A 17,247-nucleotide genomic window follows, 5' to 3' on the forward strand; every position below is an offset into this window, starting at 1 on the left:
CGAAATCAAATAAATGTTTGTAAAAACGTAGTGTAAAGTAAGACTTGGCGTCCGAATGTTTGGGCCTTTGCTGATTATTGTCACTATCTCTACAAATTAGGAATAATGGAGAATGCGGGCATCGATCCCGCAACTTCTCGCATGCTAAGCGAGCGCTCTACCATTTGAGCTAATCCCCCTCTACACAGAGCGTTTGGGTGGAATTGCCATAAGGCTGACACTGCATTTAAACGCTTTTAAATCCTCCCAGGACAATGAAAACATGCTACGATAATTATCAAATTATGCCGCAAGCTCAGACCAAACAAGACGAGGTGGCTGAGTGGTTAAGGCGATGGACTGCTAATCCATTGTGCTCTGCACGCATGGGTTCGAATCCCATTCTCGTCGCATTCCACTTTGATTTGACCAAATAAATTTACAAGTCACCACCACGAAATTCACATCTGTTGCCCTAGTTCCAATTTGGTTGGAGCAAAGGGCTCAGATTGTCAAAACCTCATCCAAAGCCAACCCTGTAATGTAACAGAGGATTCTTCTCCACCCATCAACATACGTTTTTACAACACCTTTAAGGTGATTGAGAAAAATGATTTGGTCAATAAGACGGTCGAAATCAACTAAATGTTTGTAAAAATGTAGTGTAAAGTAAGACTTGACGGCCGAATGTTTGGGCCTTTGCTGATTATTGTCACTATCTCTACAAATTAGGAATAATGGAGAATGCGGGCATCGATCCCGCTACTTCTCGCATGCTAAGCGAGCGCTCTACCATTTGAGCTAATCCCCCTCTACACAGAGCGCTTGGGTGGAATTGCCATAAGGCTGACACTGCATTTAAACGCTTTTAAAACCTCCCAGGACAATGAAAACATGCTACGATAATTATCAAATTATGCCGCAAGCTCAGACCAAACAAGACGAGGTGGCCGAGTGGTTAAGGCGATGGACTGCTAATCCATTGTGCTCTGCACGCATGGGTTCGAATCCCATTCTCGTCGCATTCCACTTTTATTTGACCAAATACATTTACAAGTCACCACCTTGAAATTCACATCTTTTGCCCTAGTTCCAATTTGGTTGGAGCAAAGGGCTCAGATTGTCAAGACCTCATCCAAAGCCAACCCTGTGATGCAACAAAGGATTCCAATTCCAAGCTATCGTTTTTTCATTTAATCTTATTGTTTTCCACCAGTCACAGGCAAAATGTCTTCAAACTCACTTGAAGAATGCTCCTGTTGACCACAACACCTCTCCTATGGTTAGCAAGCGCTCCACAATTTGAGCTAGTTTCCCTCTGCATCTAGGTAGGATGAACATAGCTGCTCTTCTCCACCCCTCAACATACATTTTTACAACACCTTTAAGGTGATTGAGAAAAATGATTTGGTCAATTAGAGGGTCAAAATCAACTAAATGTTCCTAAAAACGTAGTGTAAAGTAAGACTTGGCGTCCGAGTGTTTGGGCCTTTGCTGATTATTGTCACTATCTCCTTGTCTGAAAATTAGGAATAATGGAGGATGCGGGCATCGATCCCGCTACTTCTCGCATGCTAAGCGAGCGCTCTACCATTTGAGCTAATCCCCCTCTACACAAAGCCCTTGGCTGGAATTGCCATAAGGCTGACACTGCATTTAAACGCTTTTAAAACCTCCCAGGACAATGAAAACATGCTACGATAATTATCAAATTATGCCCCAAGATCCTATTAACCAAGACGAGGTGGCCGAGTGGTTAAGGCGATGGACTGCTAATCCATTGTGCTCTGCACGCATGGGTTCGAATCCCATTCTCGTCGCATTCCTCTTCTATTTGACCAAATAAATTTACAAGTCACCACCACGAAATTCACATCTGTTGCCCTAGTTCCAATTTGGTTGGAGCAAAGGGCTCAGATTGTCAAAACCTCATCCAAAGCCAACCCTGTAATGTAACAGAGGATTCTTCTCCACCCATCAACATACGTTTTTACAACACCTTTAAGGTGATTGAGAAAAATGATTTGGTCAATAAGATGGTCGAAATCAACTAAATGTTTGTAAAAATGTAGTGTGAAGTAAGACTTGGCGGCCGAATGTTTGGGCCTTTGCTGATTATTGTCACTATCTCTACAAATTAGGAATAATGGAGAATGCGGGCATCGATCCCGCTACTTCTCGCATGCTAAGCGAGCGCTCTACCATTTGAGCTAATCCCCCTCTACACAGAGCGCTTGGGTGGAATTGCCATAAGGCTGACACTGCATTTAAACGCTTTTAAATCCTCCCAGGACAATGAAAACATGCTACGATAATTATGAAATTATGCCGCAAGCTCAGACCAAACAAGACGAGGTGGCTGAGTGGTTAAGGCGATGGACTGCTAATCCATTGTGCTCTGCACGCATGGGTTCGAATCCCATTCTCGTCGCATTCCACTTTGATTTGACCAAATAAATTTACAAGTCACCACCACGAAATTCACATCTGTTGCCCTAGTTCCAATTTGGTTGGAGCAAAGGGCTCAGATTGTCAAAACCTCATCCAAAGCCAACCCTGTAATGTAACAGAGGATTCTTCTCCACCCATCAACATACGTTTTTACAACACCTTTAAGGTGATTGAGAAAAATGATTTGGTCAATAAGACGGTCGAAATCAACTAAATGTTTGTAAAAACGTAGTGTAAAGTAAGACTTGACGGCCGAATGTTTGGGCCTTTGCTGATTATTGTCACTATCTCTACAAATTAAGAATAATGGAGAATGCGGGCATCGATCCCGCTACTTCTCGCATGCTAAGCGAGCGCTCTACCATTTGAGCTAATCCCCCTCTACACAGAGCGCTTGGGTGGAATTGCCATAAGGCTGACACTGCATTTAAACGCTTTTAAAACCTCCCAGGACAATGAAAACATGCTACGATAATTATCAAATTATGCCGCAAGCTCAGACCAAACAAGACGAGGTGGCCGAGTGGTTAAGGCGATGGACTGCTAATCCATTGTGCTCTGCACGCATGGGTTCGAATCCCATTCTCGTCGCATTCCACTTTTATTTGACCAAATACATTTACAAGTCACCACCTTGAAATTCACATCTTTTGCCCTAGTTCCAATTTGGTTGGAGCAAAGGGCTCAGATTGTCAAGACCTCATCCAAAGCCAACCCTGTGATGCAACAAAGGATTCCAATTCCAAGCTATCGTTTTTTCATTTAATCTTATTGTTTTCCACCAGTCACAGGCAAAATGTCTTCAAACTCACTTGAAGAATGCTCCTGTTGACCACAACACCTCTCCTATGGTTAGCAAGCGCTCCACAATTTGAGCTAGTTTCCCTCTGCATCTAGGTAGGATGAACATAGCTGCTCTTCTCCACCCCTCAACATACATTTTTACAACACCTTTAAGGTGATTGAGAAAAATGATTTGGTCAATTAGAGGGTCAAAATCAACTAAATGTTCCTAAAAACGTAGTGTAAAGTAAGACTTGGCGTCCGAGTGTTTGGGCCTTTGCTGATTATTGTCACTATCTCCTTGTCTGAAAATTAGGAATAATGGAGGATGCGGGCATCGATCCCGCTACTTCTCGCATGCTAAGCGAGCGCTCTACCATTTGAGCTAATCCCCCTCTACACAAAGCCCTTGGCTGGAATTGCCATAAGGCTGACACTGCATTTAAACGCTTTTAAAACCTCCCAGGACAATGAAAACATGCTACGATAATCATCAAATTATGCCGCAAGCTCAGACCAAACAAGACGAGGTGGCCGAGTGGTTAAGGCGATGGACTGCTAATCCATTGTGCGCTGCAAGCATGGGTTCGAATCCCATTCTTGTCGCATTCCACTTTGATTTGACCAAATACATTTACAAGTCACCACCACGAAATTCACATCTGTTGCCCTGGTTCCAATTTGGTTGGAGCAAAGGGCTCAGATTGTCAAGACCTCATCCAAAGCCAACCCTGTAATGCAACAAAGGATTCCAATTCCCAGCTATCGTTTTTTCATTTAATCTTATTGTTTTCCACCAGTCACAGGCAAAATGTCTTCAAACTCACTTGAAGAATGCTCCTGTTGATCACAACACCTCTCCTATGGTTAGCAAGCGCTCCACAATTTGAGCTAGTTTCCCTCTGCATCTAGGTAGGATAAACATAGCTGCTCTTCTCCACCCCTCAACATACATTTTTACAACACCTTTAAGGTGATTGAGAAAAATGATTTGGTCAATTAGAGGGTCGAAATCAACTAAATGTTCCTAAAAACGTAGTTTAAAGTGCGACTTGGCGTCCGAGTGTTTGGGCCTTTGCTGATTATTGTCACTATCTCCTTGTCTGAAAATTAGGAATAATGGAGGATGCGGGCATCGATCCCGCTACTTCTCGCATGCTAAGCGAGCGCTCTACCATTTGAGCTAATCCCCCTCCACACAAAGCTCTTGGGTCGAATTGCCATAAGGCTGACACTGCATTTAAACGCTTTTAAAACCTCCCAGGACAATGAAAACATGCTACGATAATTATCAAATTATGCCCCAAGATCCTATTAACCAAGACGAGGTGGCCGAGTGGTTAAGGCGATGGACTGCTAATCCATTGTGCTCTGCACGCATGGGTTCGAATCCCATTCTCGTCGCATTCCTCTTCTATTTGACCAAATAAATTTACAAGTCACCACCACGAAATTCACATCTGTTGCCCTAGTTCCAATTTGGTTGGAGCAAAGGGCTCAGATTGTCAAGACCTCATCCAAAGCCAACCCTGTAATGCAACAAAGCATTCCAATTCCCAGCTATAGTTTTTTTATTTAATCTTATTGTTTTCCACCAGTCACAGGCAAAATGTCTTCAAACTCACTTGAAGAATGCTCCTGTTGATCACAACACCTCTCCTATGGTTAGCAAGCGCTCCACAATTTGAGCTAGTTTCGCTCTGCATCTAGGTAGGATAAACATAGCTGCTCTTCTCCACCCCTCAACATACATTTTTACAACACCTTTAAGGTGATTGAGAAAAATGATTTGGTCAATTAGAGGGTCGAAATCAACTAAATGTTCCTAAAAACGTAGTGTAAAGTAAGACTTGGCGTCCAAGTGTTTGGGCCTTTGCTGATTATTGTCACTATCTCCTTGTCTGAAAATTAGGAATAATGGAGGATGCGGGCATCGATCCCGCTACTTCTCGCATGCTAAGCGAGCGCTCTACCATTTGAGCTAATCCCCCTCCACAACAAGCCCTTGGGTCGAATTGCCATAAGGCTGACACTGCATTTAAACGCTTTTAAAACCTCCCAGGACTATGAAAACATGCTACGATAATTATCAAATTATGCCGCAAAATCCTATTACCAAGACGAGGTGGCCGAGTGGTTAAGGCGATGGACTGCTAATCCATTGTGCTCTGCACGCATGGGTTCGAATCCCATTCTCGTCGCATTCCTCTTCTATTTGACCAAATAAATTTACAAGTCACCACCACGAAATTCACATCTGTTGCCCTAGTTCCAATTTGGTTGGAGCAAAGGGCTCAGATTGTCAAAACCTCATCCAAAGCCAACCCTGTAATGTAACAGAGGATTCTTCTCCACCCATCAACATACTTTTTTACAACACCTTTAAGGTGATTGAGAAAAATGATTTGGTCAATAAGACGGTCGAAATCAACTAAATGTTTGTAAAAACGTAGTGTAAAGTAAGACTTGGCGGCCGAATGTTTGGGCCTTTGCTGATTATTGTCACTATCTCTACAAATTAGGAATAATGGAGAATGCGGGCATCGATCCCGCTACTTCTCGCATGCTAAGCGAGCGCTCTACCATTTGAGCTAATCCCCCTCTACACAGAGCGCTTGGGTGGAATTGCCATAAGGCTGACACTGCATTTAAACGCTTTTAAAACCTCCCAGGACAATGAAAACATGCTACGATAATTATCAAATTATGCCGCAAGCTCAGACCAAACAAGACGAGGTGGCCGAGTGGTTAAGGCGATGGACTGCTAATCCATTGTGCTCTGCACGCATGGGTTCGAATCCCATTCTCGTCGCATTCCACTTTTATTTGACCAAATACATTTACAAGTCACCACCTTGAAATTCACATCTTTTGCCCTAGTTCCAATTTGGTTGGAGCAAAGGGCTCAGATTGTCAAGACCTCATCCAAAGCCAACCCTGTGATGCAACAAAGGATTCCAATTCCCAGCTATCGTTTTTTCATTTAATCTTATTGTTTTCCACCAGTCACAGGCAAAATGTCTTCAAACTCACTTGAAGAATGCTCCTGTTGACCACAACACCTCTCCTATGGTTAGCAAGCGCTCCACAATTTGAGCTAGTTTCCCTCTGCATCTAGGTAGGATGAACATAGCTGCTCTTCTCCACCCCTCAACATACATTTTTACAACACCTTTAAGGTGATTGAGAAAAATGATTTGGTCAATTAGAGGGTCGAAATCAACTAAATGTTCCTAAAAACGTAGTGTAAAGTAAGACTTGGCGTCCGAGTGTTTGGGCCTTTGCTGATTATTGTCACTATCTCCTTGTCTGAAAATTAGGAATAATGGAGGATGCGGGCATCGATCCCGCTACTTCTCGCATGCTAAGCGAGCGCTCTACCATTTGAGCTAATCCCCCTCTACACAAAGCCCTTGGCTGGAATTGCCATAAGGCTGACACTGCATTTAAACGCTTTTAAAACCTCCCAGGACAATGAAAACATGCTACGATAATTATCAAATTATGCCGCAAGCTCAGACAAAACAAGACGAGGTGGCCGAGTGGTTAAGGCGATGGACTGCTAATCCATTGTGCTCTGCACGCATGGGTTCGAATCCCATTCTCGTCGCATTCCTCTTCTATTTGACCAAATAAATTTACAAGTCACCACCACGAAATTCACATCTGTTGCCCTAGTTCCAATTTGGTTGGAGCAAAGGGCTCAGATTGTCAAAACCTCATCCAAAGCCAACCCTGTAATGTAACAGAGGATTCTTCTCCACCCATCAACATACGTTTTTACAACACCTTTAAGGTGATTGAGAAAAATGATTTGGTCAATAAGACGGTCGAAATCAACTAAATGTTTGTAAAAACGTAGTGTAAAGTAAGACTTGACGGCCGAATGTTTGGGCCTTTGCTGATTATTGTCACTATCTCTACAAATTAGGAATAATGGAGAATGCGGGCATCGATCCCGCTACTTCTCGCATGCTAAGCGAGCGCTCTACCATTTGAGCTAATCCCCCTCTACACAAAGCCGTGGGTGGAATTGCCATAAGGCTGACACTGCATTTAAACGCTTTTAAAACCTCCCAGGACAATGAAAACATGCTACGATAATTATCAAATTATGCCGCAAGCTCAGACAAAACAAGACGAGGTGGCCGAGTGGTTAAGGCGATGGACTGCTAATCCATTGTGCTCTGCACGCATGGGTTCGAATCCCATTCTCGTCGCATTGCACTTTTATTTGACCAAATACATTTACAAGTCACCACCTTGAAATTCACATCTTTTGCCCTAGTTCCAATTTGGTTGGAGCAAAGGGCTCAGATTGTCAAGACCTCATCCAAAGCCAACCCTGTAATGCAACAAAGGATTCCAATTCCCAGCTATCGTTTTTTCATTTAATCTTATTGTTTTCCACCTGTCACAGGCAAAATGTCTTCAAACTCACTTGAAGAATGCTCCTGTTGACCACAACACCTCTCCTATGGTTAGCAAGCGCTCCACAATTTGAGCTAGTTTCCCTCTGCATCTAGGTAGGATGAACATAGCTGCTCTTCTCCACCCCTCAACATACATTTTTACAACACCTTTAAGGTGATTGAGAAAAATGATTTGGTCAATTAGAGGGTCGAAATCAACTAAATGTTCCTAAAAACGTAGTGTAAAGTAAGACTTGGCGTCCGAGTGTTTGGGCCTTTGCTGATTATTGTCACTATCTCCTTGTCTGAAAATTAGGAATAATGGAGGATGCGGGCATCGATCCCACTACTTCTCGCATGCTAAGCGAGCGCTCTACCATTTGAGCTAATCCCCCTCTACACAAAGCCCTTGGCTGGAATTGCCATAAGGCTGACACTGCATTTAAACGCTTTTAAAACCTCCCAGGACAATGAAAACATGCTACGATAATTATCAAATTATGCCGCAAGCTCAGACAAAACAAGACGAGGTGGCCGAGTGGTTAAGGCGATGGACTGCTAATCCATTGTGCTCTGCACGCATGGGTTCGAATCCCATTCTCGTCGCATTCCTCTTCTATTTGACCAAATAAATTTACAAGTCACCACCACGAAATTCACATCTGTTGCCCTAGTTCCAATTTGGTTGGAGCAAAGGGCTCAGATTGTCAAAACCTCATCCAAAGCCAACCCTGTAATGTAACAGAGGATTCTTCTCCACCCATCAACATACGTTTTTACAACACCTTTAAGGTGATTGAGAAAAATGATTTGGTCAATAAGACGGTCGAAATCAACTAAATGTTTGTAAAAACGTAGTGTAAAGTAAGACTTGACGGCCGAATGTTTGGGCCTTTGCTGATTATTGTCACTATCTCTACAAATTAGGAATAATGGAGAATGCGGGCATCGATCCCGCTACTTCTCGCATGCTAAGCGAGCGCTCTACCATTTGAGCTAATCCCCCTCTACACAAAGCCGTGGGTGGAATTGCCATAAGGCTGACACTGCATTTAAACGCTTTTAAAACCTCCCAGGACAATGAAAACATGCTACGATAATTATCAAATTATGCCGCAAGCTCAGACAAAACAAGACGAGGTGGCCGAGTGGTTAAGGCGATGGACTGCTAATCCATTGTGCTCTGCACGCATGGGTTCGAATCCCATTCTCGTCGCATTGCACTTTTATTTGACCAAATATATTTACAAGTCACCACCTTGAAATTCACATCTTTTGCCCTAGTTCCAATTTGGTTGGAGCAAAGGGCTCAGATTGTCAAGACCTCATCCAAAGCCAACCCTGTAATGCAACAAAGGATTCCAATTCCCAGCTATCGTTTTTTCATTTAATCTTATTGTTTTCCACCAGTCACAGGCAAAATGTCTTCAAACTCACTTGAAGAATGCTCCTGTTGATCACAACACCTCTCCTATGGTTAGCAAGCGCTCCACAATTTGAGCTAGTTTCCCTCTGCATCTAGGTAGGATAAACATAGCTGCTCTTCTCCACCCCTCAACATACATTTTTACAACACCTTTAAGGTGATTGAGAAAAATGATTTGGTCAATTAGAGGGTCGAAATCAACTAAATGTTCCTAAAAACGTAGAGTAAAGTAAGACTTGGCGTCCGAGTGTTTGGGCCTTTGCTGATTATTGTCACTATCTCCTTGTCTGAAAATTAGGAATAATGGAGGATGCGGGCATCGATCCCGCTACTTCTCGCATGCTAAGCGAGCGCTCTACCATTTGAGCTAATCCCCCTCTACACAGAGCGCTTGGGTGGAATTGCCATAAGGCTGACACTGCATTTAAACGCTTTTAAAACCTCCCAGGACAATGAAAACATGCTACGATAATTATCAAATTATGCCGCAAGCTCAGACAAAACAAGACGAGGTGGCCGAGTGGTTAAGGCGATGGACTGCTAATCCATTGTGCTCTGCACGCATGGGTTCGAATCCCATTCTCGTCGCCCTGCACTTTTATTTGACCAAATACATTTACAAGTCACCACCTTGAAATTCACATCTTTTGCCCTAGTTCCAATTTGGTTGGAGCAAAGGGCTCAGATTGTCAAGACCTCATCCAAAGCCAACCCTGTAATGCAACAAAGGATTCCAATTCCCAGCTATCGTTTTTTCATTTAATCTTATTGTTTTCCACCAGTCACAGGCAAAATGTCTTCAAACTCACTTGAAGAATGCTCCTGTTGATCACAACACCTCTCCTATGGTTAGCAAGCGCTCCACAATTTGAGCTAGTTTCCCTCTGCATCTAGGTAGGTGTCACGACTACCTGGCTCGCAGTAGCAGTGACATAGGGGAGACCACACAGTTGTTTAGTTCAATCAAATTATAGTTTATTCAAAACGTCATTTCCTATGACGAAATCATAACTTTCATTAATAAAGGTGTGTAATCAGTAAATGAGAAACCAAAAGGTGTAGTGCGAATCTGCAAAGTGTAACCTAGGCGTCCTGAAAGGAAAAGCAAAGAAGAGCAAAAAGTGCTGCTGCCGTCCTGGACGACCGAGCAGCGACGCACAGCCCAGAGCCGAGTAGAGTCGAGTCGGGAGGGGTCCAGAGAGAGAGAGAGAGCGGCATTGGCAGGCGATCCTCTTAAACAGTCCCGCCCATCAGCTGCTGTCAGATGGGCCAGGATTCCACAGCTCCCCCTTCAGATTGGGAGGGGAGAGACGGCCCAACCATATTCTCTACATGAAGGGAGTGAGCACACCCAGCACGGCATAGCCGGGCGTGACATCACTCCCCCCACAAAACAGAGACCCATATGGGACTCTGTAGAACTACATTCTACTCATTACCCCCTAGTCAATACTGAGAACTAAACCTAAACCCAAAAACTATAAGTGACTACACCCCCTTACCCGTTTAACTACTTACCCAGAGATCCTAAGGTTAGACTAAACCAAACTCTTTATTATCTCTTAATACAACAGCCACAACTATAAATTTCCAAAATCATTCCCCCCCCCTCAGCCCACCCAATATACCACCCCCCCCCCCCCCCCCCCCCCCCACCCTTCCACCCAGCAAATCCTGGCGCCTGGATAGCAATTTAAGAATGGAAAGTTGGGAGACAGGAGAGAAAAAAAACAGACCGGAGAGGGGATAGACACCACTTAGTCATAAAGGGCCCGCGACAAGGCATCAGCCATGACGTTCTCGGATCCCTTGATGTGCCTAACAGACAAGTTATACGGCTGTAGAAAAAGAGCCCAGCGCATGAGGCGCTGGTTAGTGTTCTGAAGAGAAGACAGGAAAGTAAGAGGATTGTGATCAGAAAAGACCACCACAGGGTGTAGCCCACCACCAACATAAACATCAAAATGTTGGAGTGCCCAAATGAGGGCCAGGGCCTCCTTTTCGATTGTAGAATAGTTCAATTGGTGACAATTAAATTTCCGAGAAAAATAGGAAACTGGTCTATCTATTCCATTGTCATCCTTTTGAAGGAGGACGGCACCTGCCCCTACCTGGCTGGCATCTACTTGAAGCTGGAAGGGCTCCTCCAGCCTAGGAGCAGCCAGGACAGGTGCAGAACTCAGGAGAGACTTGGCGTTTTCGAATGCACGTTGGCACTCATTAGTCCAATCAAATTTAACTGAACCCTTCAGTAGGTTAGTTAGTGGGGCAACAACAGATGAAAAATTACAGCAAAAACTCCTGTAATACCCTATCATCCCTAGAAAGCGCATTAATTCTTTCTTAGTGACAGGCCGTGAAAATTTGTCAATGGCCAGGACCTTTGCTCTCACTGGCCGAACGTTCCCCTGTCCCACCACCTTCCCCAGATACACCACTGTAGCTTGGGCGAACTCGCACTTTGCTAAGTTCACAGTGAGGTTTGCAGCCGCCAAACGCTCAAATAATGAACGTATGCGGGCAAGGTGGACTGTCCAGGTGTCCGAATAACAGACAACATCATCAATATACACCGCACATCCCTCCAGTCCCCCAACGACTCGATTCATGAGCCGCTGGAAACTGGAGGGGGCGTTGCGCAATCCAAAAGCCATTCTCGTATAAGAATAGAGTCCCGACGACGTGATAAAGGCCGAGATCTCTTGTGCCCTGGGAGTAAGTGGAACCTGGTAATACCCTTTTAGCAAGTCAAACTTGCTCACATAACGTGCTGCACCGACTTGGTCAACACAATCTTCAATTCTAGGCAGTGGGTAAGAGTCTGGTTTTGTCACGCCATTTACTTTTCTGTAGTCCGTGCAAAACCTGTATGTATGATCCGGTTTTTTGACTAATAAGCAGGGCGAAGCCCAGCTCGAGTAGGACTGTACCGCAAGGCCATTCTCAAGAAGATATTGGATACTATCATCCAGACTCTTACGCTTATCAGGACCAGTTCGGTAAAACCTCTGACGGATTGGCTTAGCATCACCCACGTCTATGTCATGCTCAATTAAAGTTGTGCAGGTGGGAGTATCTGCAAACAGACAAGAAAATTCAAAGATTAGCGCTTTCAATTCTGCTTGCTGCTGCAAATCCAAATGGTCCAAACTTCCCTCTAATTTGGCCAACGTCTCTGAATTATTGAGACGAGCATGCAACATAGAATAGTCAGGGCCCTGTACATCATCCTCCAACTCTGCATCGGCTACAGACGTGCTTGACACAACTAACACAGGTGATTTTCTCTTACCACTAGGAGACTGTGCCGATGCATAGTATGGCTTAAGTAAATTGATATGACATAACTGTGTTGCCCGCCTACGGTCAGGCGTAGCAACCACATAATTAGTCTCTGACACTTTTCGAACCACACTGTAAGGCCCTGAATACTTTGCACCAAAAGGAGACCCAGGTATAGGCAACAATGCCACCACCTGATCCCCTGGGCTAAAGACACGAGCTTCTGTTTTACAGTCATAATTTCTCTTCATTTTTATTTGAGCGACAGTCAAATTTTCGGTTGCCATTTTACATGCTAACAGCAACCTGCGTCGGAAACCATACACATAACTAGACAAACTCTTAGGTGGTTCAAATGACTCCATATCACTTGACCACACAGACAATGGGGTACGAACCTTGTGACCAAATACTAGTTCGTTGGGACTAAAACCTGTGCTTTCTTGCACCACTGCTCTAGCCGCCAACATTAGCCATGGTAGACCCTCCTCCCAGTCGCGTTTCATCTCTATGCAGTAAGCCCGTAATAGAGACTTAAGGGTGGCGTGGAACCTCTCCAACACTCCTTGACTTTGTGCGTGGTATGCACTGCTCAAGTTATGCTGGATATGCAGCTGTTTTAAGGCTGCTGCAAATGTTTTCGATGTAAAATTTGAACCCCGATCGCTTTGGATCACTCTGGGAAGACCAAATATTGAAACAAATTGCGACAATGCTTTCACCACAGCCCTTGTAGTAATGCTCCTCAAAGCATAAGCAGCAGGATATCGTGTCGCCTGGCACATGATGGTAAACAGATAAACACATCCTGATTTTGACTGGGGTAAAGGGCCCACACAGTCAATGATCAAATGTTCAAAAGGCTTACCAACAGACACAATGGGTTGTAAAGGCGCAGGCTTAATGACAGAATTTTGCTTACCCGCCATTTGACAGACATGACACGTTCGTATAAACCGTGCAACGTCCCTCTTTATCCGTGGCCAATAACAATGTTTCAACAACTGCTGGTATGTTTTCTTCACACCAAAATGACCTGCTGTTTCCCCATGCGCTGTTTTTAGTGCCACTTCCCGAAACTTCTCAGGCATCACCACCTGCAAAATCTGATCTCCCCCATCAATACCTGGAGTAGGTGACCACCTTCTTAGCAACAATCCATCCTTCACAAAATAACAGCGATCTAACTTGTCATCTGACGTCAACTCAAAATATTTCACTAAGCTCTGATCACTCTTTTGAGCCTCAGCAATGTCCCATCGAGACAACGGTACTGGTAACTGTGGGATAAACACATGAGCAGACATGTGCTTCGATACCTCAGACGAGTTGGCATTCTGCTTATTTGCCATAGCGCGCGTCACAGCGCATGCCGTAAAAACCTCTGGAAAGTCTCTTTGACTCTTATCGGACTCATCCACTGACGAAGGCCCGGTCTTAACCACCGGAGATGGTGAAACCTGATCAGGAAAAACACAGTCATGAGCAAAATTATTACCCACAATCAGATCAATTCCCTCAATAGGTAAAGAAGGACGAACAGCAATAGTTACTTCCCCGCTCACAAAACCCGAAAATAACTGAATTTTGTGCAGTGGTACTGGAAACGACTGGAGACCAATTCCCCGTATTAATACACAGTTTCCTGTATCAGACTGAGACGAGAAAGGCAAGACAGATTTACAGATGAAACTTTCTGATGCACCCGTATCACGCAGAATTTTCACTGGAACGCGATGCGAGTCTCCAACCAATGCCACAAATCCCTCTGTGACAAATGGTGCATAATCTGTTATACAAGATGCAGGAAATTCAAGCTCATCACCTTGTACATTGCTCAACCCTTTTTCAATCGATACTGTACATTGTGCACGATCCAATGTCTTTGCTGGGACTTTCTTAGTTTTCCTCTCTGAGCGTATCGCCGGAACAGAAGAAGCGCAAAGGCCAACTTTTACTCCTTCAACCTTCCCCCTGTTACGCTCCAACAACGCCGGACAATTTTTTTTCCAATGATTTTTCCCAAAACAATAATTACAGTCTGTTTTAAGATCGAAATCTGATGGTTTACCACGTGCCAGTGAAGTGGAAAACACGGATGCGTCCGTATTAACCCGACTATAGCGACGTTCTTTGTAGTTCGTGTTTGGACGCAAACTAAAATCACGAACTGGAGTTTTGTGAATGAGAGAAAAATTATCGGCAAGAACCGCGGCTTCGGTTGCTGTTTTCACTTTATGTTCGCTAATATAAGTGGCAATTCGATCAGGCACAGTGTTCTTTAGTTGTTCTAAAATCATAAGATCACACAACTCCTCAAACGAGTCCACCTGTTCAGCTGTAAGCCAACGTTGGTAAAAACTGGTCAATTCCCTCGCCCATTCAGCGTAAGTTTGCTTGTCCGATTTTTTCCATGATCGAAAGCGCTGTCTATAAGCCTCAGGGATTAACTCATAGCATTTTAAGACTGCTGCCTTAACGCACTGATAGACCCCCTTTTCAGAAGACGGTAAAGCCACAAATGCCTTCTGAGCACGGCCAACTAAAGTGGTTTGTAACAGTACAATTTTATCCTCGTCACTCCAATTTTGCTCAGTAGCAATATTCTCAAATAACGAAAAAAACACATCTGGATCCTGCTCATTAAATTTAGGCAAGAACTTGATCATAGCGCCCAAACCTGACTGCTGCGGTTTCCCAAGTTTGCCTTCAGCTGCTAGTTGCAGCCTAGTACGCTCAATTTCACGTTCATGCTCTAAATTTTTAAGCTTTCCCCATTCCAACTCACGATCTTTGTCTTTCTGTGCAGCTTCTATTCTTATACAGTCCAATTCGTTATCAAGCTTTCTTTGAGCTAATTCATTGTCAAATTTTTTCCTTTCAAATTCTCGCTCCAATTTCAACGTCTCTCGTTTTTCTTGCAATTCGTGTTTCAGATTTAACAATTTTACTTGCTGTTCAAATGTTAATACGCTGGATTTTTTCAAAGTAAGCTCACTGTCTGAACCCAGCTCACTGTCTGAATCCGATGCTTCCTGACCACCGCGCTCTGGCCCTTTCACGTCCGGTAGCACGTTCTTATTTACCAAACTCACACGAACCAGGTCAAGCAGCTCCTGCTTCTTAGCTCCCTTCGGTAGTGTTACATCAATCTCATAATGCTTAGCCACACTATTCAACTGTTTAATGTTCAACGCCGCAAGCAAAGCCACTGAAGGAGCAGCCAAAAACGTATCAAGTGCACTCATTATTTCAACTTAAATGATAAGTCACCCATCAACCATCCAACCAGGCTATGGTCTATATACATTAACTCTACTAGCCACACATCTAGCCAAACAAACAAAAACTCCGACGTTCTTCGGGTTACCAAACAACCACACGGACTAAATCGAGCGAAACGGAAAGCTCATGTTACAGGACAACACCGGAGTTTCCCCCTAAACATTTACCCCCTACCTATTCCCCTATCTTCACACTAAGTCCAAGAACAAGGCTAATTTACTCACCAATACCGATGGAATCGTACTGTCCCGACAAAAGTCAATTCAGCCGGTGCTCCACGGCGGTGCCCTCGTCCGGACTTCAGTGACCCGCAACCTAAACCCACAACGCCGAAGCGCACTAAATGGGGATAAAACAGGCTCCGTTTAGTGCCACCCTGCAACACAAGTCTCCTTACAAACACACTTCGCCCTTCAAACTCCGTAAACAATATGTGGTTACATCTTTCTAATCTGCATAAATCCTCCCAACTTTTGCCATTATCAAACAAGTAATTTTAGCGATCACGGTACTAAAATAACTTTCAACTCGTGAACTAAACAATCGACGCGGAACTCCCCATAACCAAACAACGCATGTCAGCTGATTATACTACTACTACTATCAGCTGATCGACAGTACGTTTTATTCATCAAAATGTGAACCAATGACGTAACTCTACCCACGCAACTAAGCCTACACAGAACTGCGAATTATAGTAGGTTCGTCTACCACTCAGGACTTAAACGGTTCGGACGAGCCCCCATATGTCACGACTACCTGGCTCGCAGTAGCAGTGACATAGGGGAGACCACACAGTTGTTTAGTTCAATCAAATTATAGTTTATTCAAAACGTCATTTCCTATGACGAAATCATAACTTTCATTAATAAAGGTGTGTAATCAGTAAATGAGAAACCAAAAGGTGTAGTGCGAATCTGCAAAGTGTAACCTAGGCGTCCTGAAAGGAAAAGCAAAGAAGAGCAAAAAGTGCTGCTGCCGTCCTGGACGACCGAGCAGCGACGCACAGCCCAGAGCCGAGTAGAGTCGAGTCGGGAGGGGTCCAGAGAGAGAGAGAGAGCGGCATTGGCAGGCGATCCTCTTAAACAGTCCCGCCCATCAGCTGCTGTCAGATGGGCCAGGATTCCACAGCTCCCCCTTCAGATTGGGAGGGGAGAGACGGCCCAACCATATTCTCTACATGAAGGGAGTGAGCACACCCAGCACGGCATAGCCGGGCGTGACAGTAGGATAAACATAGCTGCTCTTCTCCACCCCTCAACATACATTTTTACAACACCTTTAAGGTGATTGAGAAAAATGATTTGGTCAATTAGAGGGTCGAAATAAACTAAATGTTCCTAAAAACGTAGTGTAAAGTAAGACTTGGCGTCCGAGTGTTTGGGCCTTTGCTGATTATTGTCACTATCTCCTTGTCTGAAAATTAGGAATAATGGAGGATGCGGGCATCGATCCCGCTACTTCTCGCATGCTAAGCGAGCGCTCTACCATTTGAGCTAATCCCCCTCTACTCAAAGCCCTTGGGTCGAATTGCCATAAGGCTGACACTGCATTTAAACGCTTTTAAAACCTCCCAGGACAATGAAAACATGCTACGATAATGATCAAATTATGCCGCAAGATCCTATT

General features: G+C 44.2%; 15 non-coding genes across 15 annotated transcripts; 14 read left to right on the top strand and 1 right to left on the bottom strand.

Moving 5' to 3' along the window:
* Positions 1-106: 106 nt before the first annotated feature.
* trnaa-agc (transfer RNA alanine (anticodon AGC)) lies at positions 107-179 on the bottom strand. The gene has a single exon. It is a non-coding gene; the product is annotated as a tRNA-Ala (tRNA).
* A 129-nt stretch (positions 180-308) lies between these two features.
* trnas-gcu (transfer RNA serine (anticodon GCU)) lies at positions 309-390 on the top strand. Its single transcript has one exon. It is a non-coding gene; the product is annotated as a tRNA-Ser (tRNA).
* A 529-nt stretch (positions 391-919) lies between these two features.
* On the top strand, positions 920-1,001 carry trnas-gcu (transfer RNA serine (anticodon GCU)). The gene has a single exon. It is a non-coding gene; the product is annotated as a tRNA-Ser (tRNA).
* Positions 1,002-1,717: 716 nt separating this feature from the next.
* On the top strand, positions 1,718-1,799 carry trnas-gcu (transfer RNA serine (anticodon GCU)). The gene has a single exon. It is a non-coding gene; the product is annotated as a tRNA-Ser (tRNA).
* Positions 1,800-2,328: 529 nt separating this feature from the next.
* Positions 2,329-2,410, top strand: trnas-gcu (transfer RNA serine (anticodon GCU)). Its single transcript has one exon. It is a non-coding gene; the product is annotated as a tRNA-Ser (tRNA).
* A 529-nt stretch (positions 2,411-2,939) lies between these two features.
* trnas-gcu (transfer RNA serine (anticodon GCU)) lies at positions 2,940-3,021 on the top strand. Its single transcript has one exon. It is a non-coding gene; the product is annotated as a tRNA-Ser (tRNA).
* Positions 3,022-3,737: 716 nt separating this feature from the next.
* On the top strand, positions 3,738-3,819 carry trnas-gcu (transfer RNA serine (anticodon GCU)). The gene has a single exon. It is a non-coding gene; the product is annotated as a tRNA-Ser (tRNA).
* Positions 3,820-4,535: 716 nt separating this feature from the next.
* trnas-gcu (transfer RNA serine (anticodon GCU)) lies at positions 4,536-4,617 on the top strand. Its single transcript has one exon. It is a non-coding gene; the product is annotated as a tRNA-Ser (tRNA).
* A 715-nt stretch (positions 4,618-5,332) lies between these two features.
* On the top strand, positions 5,333-5,414 carry trnas-gcu (transfer RNA serine (anticodon GCU)). Its single transcript has one exon. It is a non-coding gene; the product is annotated as a tRNA-Ser (tRNA).
* Positions 5,415-5,943: 529 nt separating this feature from the next.
* trnas-gcu (transfer RNA serine (anticodon GCU)) lies at positions 5,944-6,025 on the top strand. Its single transcript has one exon. It is a non-coding gene; the product is annotated as a tRNA-Ser (tRNA).
* A 716-nt stretch (positions 6,026-6,741) lies between these two features.
* Positions 6,742-6,823, top strand: trnas-gcu (transfer RNA serine (anticodon GCU)). Its single transcript has one exon. It is a non-coding gene; the product is annotated as a tRNA-Ser (tRNA).
* A 528-nt stretch (positions 6,824-7,351) lies between these two features.
* Positions 7,352-7,433, top strand: trnas-gcu (transfer RNA serine (anticodon GCU)). The gene has a single exon. It is a non-coding gene; the product is annotated as a tRNA-Ser (tRNA).
* Positions 7,434-8,149: 716 nt separating this feature from the next.
* trnas-gcu (transfer RNA serine (anticodon GCU)) lies at positions 8,150-8,231 on the top strand. The gene has a single exon. It is a non-coding gene; the product is annotated as a tRNA-Ser (tRNA).
* Positions 8,232-8,759: 528 nt separating this feature from the next.
* trnas-gcu (transfer RNA serine (anticodon GCU)) lies at positions 8,760-8,841 on the top strand. Its single transcript has one exon. It is a non-coding gene; the product is annotated as a tRNA-Ser (tRNA).
* Positions 8,842-9,557: 716 nt separating this feature from the next.
* Positions 9,558-9,639, top strand: trnas-gcu (transfer RNA serine (anticodon GCU)). The gene has a single exon. It is a non-coding gene; the product is annotated as a tRNA-Ser (tRNA).
* The last annotated feature ends 7,608 nt before the right edge of the window (positions 9,640-17,247 follow it).

Source organism: Pungitius pungitius, chromosome 12 (genome assembly GCF_949316345.1).
Source record: "Pungitius pungitius chromosome 12, fPunPun2.1, whole genome shotgun sequence".
Classification (NCBI taxonomy): domain Eukaryota; kingdom Metazoa; phylum Chordata; class Actinopteri; order Perciformes; family Gasterosteidae; genus Pungitius; species Pungitius pungitius.